This window comes from Zingiber officinale, chromosome 5A (assembly GCF_018446385.1).
Source record: "Zingiber officinale cultivar Zhangliang chromosome 5A, Zo_v1.1, whole genome shotgun sequence".
Lineage (NCBI taxonomy): Eukaryota > Viridiplantae > Streptophyta > Magnoliopsida > Zingiberales > Zingiberaceae > Zingiber > Zingiber officinale.
In genome coordinates this window covers 63,794,511-63,800,945 of record NC_055994.1, presented here as the reverse complement: position 1 = coordinate 63,800,945, position 6,435 = coordinate 63,794,511, and the positions used below count along the sequence as shown (strand labels likewise).

At 39.3% G+C, this 6,435-nt stretch overlaps 1 long non-coding RNA gene across 1 annotated transcript; it reads left to right on the top strand.

The window, feature by feature from the left end:
- The first annotated feature begins 297 nt into the window (after nt 1-297).
- On the top strand, nt 298-722 carry LOC121982856. The gene is made up of 3 exons (XR_006112300.1): nt 298-340; nt 445-558; nt 643-722. It is a non-coding gene; the product is annotated as an uncharacterized LOC121982856 (long non-coding RNA).
- The last annotated feature ends 5,713 nt before the right edge of the window (nt 723-6,435 follow it).

Genomic DNA, 6,435 nt, shown 5'->3' with positions numbered 1-6,435 from the left:
GCATCATTCTATCAGAAGACTGAAGCAAGGCAATCTCGCTCTCCTTCTGCCATTGTCATTGGTGGTGGATTTGCAGGGATTGTAGCTGCTCATGCACTGAAAAATGCAGCTTTTCAGGTGTTATGTCGATATAAATTAACAGTTTTTTTCAGTTGCCTTTACATATTAGATTCTAAGTTCTGATATGAATGCAGTGTGTGAAGTGGCTGGGTAAATTTGTATCACATGGAAGTTTATTTTTTATTCCTTAGGTTGTGCTTTTAGAATCTCGGGATAGAATTGGTGGTTGAGTTCACACTAACTACTCATTTGGTTTTCCTGTTGACATGGGAGCAGCCTGGTATGCTTCTTTTTTTTTGTGTTTTTGTTTTCATTCCTTCTGAAGAGGATTGTGGCCAGCCTTCAAAATTTCAGTGACTAGAAGTTTTAATTTGGACACTTCAGGTTGCATGGTGTCTGCAACGAGAATCCATTGGCATCTTGGATTGGAAGACTTGGTCTACCAATTTATCGAACTTCTGGTGACAATTCTGTCTTGTATGATCATGACTTGGAGAGGTAATGGTTAACTGAATAACTAACAGATATCACTAATCATGGAGACTATAATCTTATGGAGACAAATTTACTTCTATTTTTCAGCTACGCACTCTTTGATGGTGATGGACATCAAGTGCCTCAAGATCTAGTGGAAAAAGTTGGTAAGGTGTTTGAAACCATTTTGGAAGAGGCAAGATCTTTATTAACCTTATATCTGCAGTGCTGATAACTTGGAAATATTTCTCTTGTGAAATGATTGTTCAACGTTTACAGGCTAACAAACTCAGGTATGAAACAAATGAAGACATGTCTATAGCACAGGCTGTTAAGCTAGTCATGGAGAGGCATTCAATATGATGCATTATTAATGAATTAAGTCTACTTTATGAGATTTCAGATTTTTTTTATTATTCATAGGCATTTAGTTTAGATCGAGTGACATTTCTTTATCTTCTTCTTACAGGTGGAGTTTGAAGGATTAGGAGAATTAAGAAGCAAGGATGAAGAAGATGAAAGATTAGGAGAATTAAGAAGCAAGGATGAAGAAGATAAAGGCATTTAGTTTATCTTCTTTCTTTATCTACTTGGTCCACTTCGATCCAAGTACGATGCAAACATGGCAAGGATGAAGAAGATGAAGGATTAGGAGAATTAAGAAGCAGTGTTTTGTTACTCTTCTAGTGTTGTACATGGTAAAAGTAGTTCAAATGATCCAACTCTTCAAAACTGGATATCAAGATTAGGATGTTGTGTTACTCTTCTAGGATTAGGATGTTATGTTGTTCTACCTTTGTTTTAATAGTGTCGTTGTCATTTTGTTGGCTGCTTTTGAAATTTCTTCGGAATGTTGTAAATATTATTTTCGAATGTTAGAAAATTATATGTTAAATTTTATTTACAAATTTAGTATTTTGAATGATTTATAATACTAGAAAATTGTATAATAAATTTTAATAATTTTTTTTATTTTTTATCAAAAAAAGACAACGGTTTTTCACTGTTGTCGTAAATAGTTTAAAACTGTTGTTGAAGACCCTGTTATTAAAGGTAGACGCTCAAAGACAACGGTGAAAAACTGTTGTCTTTGAAGGAAAAGACAACAGTTTTTCACCGTTGTAAAAACTGTTGTCATTGTCTTCAAAGACAACGGTTAAAAACTGTTGTCTTTGAGCACCCCCTTTAACAACACCCCCTTTAACAACAGTCCGAAAGGGGCTACGACAACGGTGAAAAACCGTTGTTGTAAGGCTTTTTTCTTGTAGTGACTGATGATTTCAGTAGATATGGTTATGTGTACTTGATGACACATAAGTCAGAATCCTTTGAAAAGTTCAAAGAATTCAAGAATGAAGTACAAAACCAGCTTGGCAAGAGTATTAAGATACTTCGATCAGATCGAGGTGGAGAATACCTTAGCCATGAGTTTCGTGACTATCTAGCTGAGTGTGGGATTCTATCCCAACTCACTCCTCCTGGAACACCACAGTGGAATGATGTATCCGAAAGGAGGAATCATACCCTATTAGATATGGTATGGTCTATGATGAGTCACACAGATCTTCCGACATTCTTTTGGGGCTATGCTCTAGACATGACAGCTTTTATACTCAACCGAGTTCCATCCAAGGCCGTGATAAAGACACCATATAAGATATGGACTAGGAGAGATGCCCAGGTGTCTTTCATGAGGATTTGAGGTTGTGAGGCTTACGTTAGACGTCAAGTCTCAGACAAATTAGGACCAAAATCCGACAAGTGCTACTTTATTGGATATCCCAAGGAAACTAAGGGATATTACTTCTACATTCCCAGTCAGCACAAGGTAGTTGTGGCAAAGAATGGGGTCTTTCTAGAAAGGGAATTTGTTTCTAAAAAGACTAGTGGGAGTACGTTCGATCTTGAAGAAGTTCAAGATGCGGACCATAGCACTGAAGCCTCGATGGAAGTTGAACTGGAACCACAAAGTGTTGTGGATGATGTTGTTCCACAAGGAGTTGAGGAAAAATAACCAGTTCAAGTAGACAAACCTCTTCGTAGGTCTGATAGGGTACGTCGTCAGCCTGAGAGATACTCATTTCTCTTGTCTGACCATGATGACGTTGTGCTCATAGAGGATGAGCCTACCACCTATCAGGAAGCTATGATGAGACCAGATTCCGAGAAATGGATAGAGGCCATGAGATTCGAAATGGAATCCAAGTACACCAACCAAGTATGGACATTGGTTGATCCACCTGAAGGGGAAAAACCCATTGGGTGTAAGTGGGTCTTTAAGAGAAAGACTGATATAGATGGACTTATCTATAAGGGTCGCTTGGTAGCTAAAGGTTTCAATCAAATTCATGGTATTGACTATGATGAAACTTTTTCTACAATAGCGATGTTTAAGTCCATTCGGATCATGCTTGCTATTGCAGCATACCATGACTATGAGATATGGCAGATGAATGTCAAAACCATGTTTCTGAATGGAAACCTGCTCGAGGATGTGTACATGACACAACCTGAGGGTTTTATAGATCCACAGCATACTAGCAGAGTATGCAAGCTGCATAGGTCCATTTATGGACTAAAGCAAGCTTCTCGGAGCTGGAATCTTCGATTCGATGATGCAATCAAATAGTTTGGTTTCATGAAGAATGAAGATGAACCTTGTGTCTACAAGAAGGTTGTAGGGGACATAGTTGTCTTCCTCATATTGTATGTGGATGACATACTACTCATTGGGAAAGACATCCCTTAGCTTCAGTCTGTCAAGACCTGGCTAGGGAGTTGTTTCTCAATGAAGGACTTAGGTGAAGCATCTCGCATTCTAGGCATACAGATCTATAGAGATAGATCTAAGAGATTGTTTGGCCTAAGTAAGAGTACATACATTGACAAGGTACTCCTTTGGTTTGCCATGCAGAACTCCAAGAAGGGATTTCTGTCGATGTCACATGGCGTGAGTCTTTCGAAGACTCAAGGTCCCTCTTCTAGAGAGGAGAGAGACCGCACGGATCAGATCCCTTATGCTTCAGCCATAGGATCTATCATGTACGCCATGCTATGTACTCGTCTTGATGTCTCCTATGCTTTGAGCATGACGAGCAGATACCAGTCAGATCCAGGTGAAAGTCACTGGATAGCGGTCAAAAATATTCTTAAGTACTTGAGAAGGACTAAAGAATATTTCTTGATATATGGAGGCAATGATGAGCTAGCTGTAAAGGGTTACAGTGATGCCAGCTTCCAGACCGATCAGGATGATTATCTATCACAGTCAGGGTTCGTGTTTTGCATTAATGGTAGTGCTGTGAGCTGGAAGAATTTGAAGCTGGACACAGTCGCTGATTCTACGACGGAGGTCGAGAACATTGCTGCATCAGAGGCAGCAAAGGAGGCAGTTTGGATCCGCAAGTACATCACTGAACTTGGGGTGGTTCCTAGTTTCACTGACCCTATTGAGCTTTATTGTGACAACAATGGAGCTATAGCACAGGCTAAGGAACCTCGCTCACTCCAGCGGACCAAACACATACTACGACGCTTCCATCTCATTCGAGAGATTATCGAGAGAGGAGATGTGAAGATTTGTAGAGTACCTACAGAGGCTAACATCGCAAATCCCTTGACCAAGGCTTTGGCACAGAGGAAGCATGATGGTCACACTAAGGTCATTGGGGCTTAGAGCCTACACTGATTGGCACTAGTGCTAGTGGGAGATTGTTAGTTAGAGCACTAGAGCCAATCATTTGATGATTGTATTATGGACTTGTTGTATCATATTCGTATATAAATAAAGGCATTTGTTTTTGGTTATTATATTTACTTGTATTGGTGCCAAATAAACTAAGCATAATAGTGTCCTTGATTGGAAGGTTCTCTTACCTATATCAATCGATTGGTTGAATCGATAGTGAGATGATATAGGGAACACTACTCTTAATCATCCTAGTCGAGTATTAACATTCAGGGACAATGTTAATGCGACGAGACTAGCATGTAGGTCAAATCGATGACTTGATCTAACAAGTCATGGATATAGAGATATCAAGTTGACCCATGGGTATGCATTGGAGAATGTATACTGAATGCCCCACCATGAGAAAGTATCATGGATCGTTATATGAGTGTCATATACATTCTCATGTGGCTATTAGTATGATTACTAGTCCTTAGACCTGAAATCACCATGGATTCCTACATAAGGAGTTATGTACTTTGGTTTCGTCAAACGTCACCCGTAACTGGGTGGACTATAAAGGCGATTACTGGGTATGTAACAAATTATGCGGAGGGATGTGAGTGATGTAGATGAGATCTATCCCTCCTATATGATGGGAGTGACATCGATATTCTTGATAGAGTGAGACCACGAAGTGCATGGCCATGCCCAAATGAGTCAATATGAGATATTGAGCTCATTTGATTTAGTGAGTCTACTTGGAGTTCAAGATTTAGATTGATTAGAGGATGACACGGTCTATGCTTCACATTGATCAATCTAGATGTCTAGGATAGAAGGACAATGTCATATTTTGTGAGGAGTCACAATTAGTGGTCACAAGGTGATGTTGGATCTCAACATTCTTATAACTTGGTTAGTAATGATGTGTTGCTAGATACCTCTCATTACTTATGCTTCTAAATGGATTTAGGAGCATTGCCAACGTTATAAGAACCTATAGGGTCACACACAAAGGACAATTAGATGGAGATTAGGTTCATATGATGAACCAAGAGGATTAGATTCATTTGATGAATCAAATTGGATTAAGAGTAATCCTAATTGGGCTAATTGAGTTGGACTCAAGTTGATTCATGTGTTCAATGAGTCTAATTTAGATTATGACTCATTGAATCAATTTAATTAAATGAATTAGGTTCATTATATTAAATTGGCTTGAATCAAATGGTTGGATTAGATCAACCATGGGAGTTATAATGTCAAGTTTGACTTGACTTGAGAGGAAGAGGAAAAGTCAAGTTTGACTTGACTTTATGCCACATCATTTGTGAGTTGACATTAAGTGGCCAATAATGATGTGCCATATCATCAAGGCTAGCACATGTGTGTGCCACCTCATGGAGGTTACAAATCTCCTATTTAATGTGGCCTCCACATTAAATGAGAAGGGGGTTACAAGCTTTGTGGTGGCCGGCCACTTATGGGGGTTTTGATTAGGTGAATTCATTCAAGCATTTTGTAACTCTCATCTTCTTCCTTGCTCCAATTCTTCTCTCCCTCTCCTCTCTATTGCCGAGACCTTCTTGGAGTGTTAGCACACTCTAAGGTTCTCCCTCCATCGATATGTTCGTGTGGATACTTCTAGAGGGTTGTCTACTTTAATAATTTTGAGATCCGGCACCTTGGACGAGCGGGATTTGCGAAAGGAGTGCATCAAGGGTAAAATTTGTACTCTAATGTAGATTTAGAGTTTGTAAACTCGTACTCGTAGGTTTTTCAAAATTTTATTCTTCGCACGGATCCGGTGGCGGGGGTTTCGGGGTTTTCGTGACACAAAAAAACGGTTTTCACGGCCCGAAAGACCCAACATCAGTTACAACGGTTTTTTGACCCTACGACAACGGATAATATCCGTTGTCGTTTGCAGTTTTTGTTGTAGCGCATGACTCTCTCAACCATGAATGAGAGACAATGGTCGATAAGATACACTAATGGTTACTGACGACTTCTCAACCACGAATAGGAGACAATGGTCGACAGGATATGCCAATGGTTACTAACAACTCTCTCAACCACAAATGGGAGATAATGATCCTTAGAATATAACAATATAACGATAGGCAGAAAATGAATAGTCACACCCAATATAACACTTTATAGCCACACCTTGGTCTAACCTCACTAGCATATAGGCATAGGTTCAAATAACAACAAGGGTCTATTAG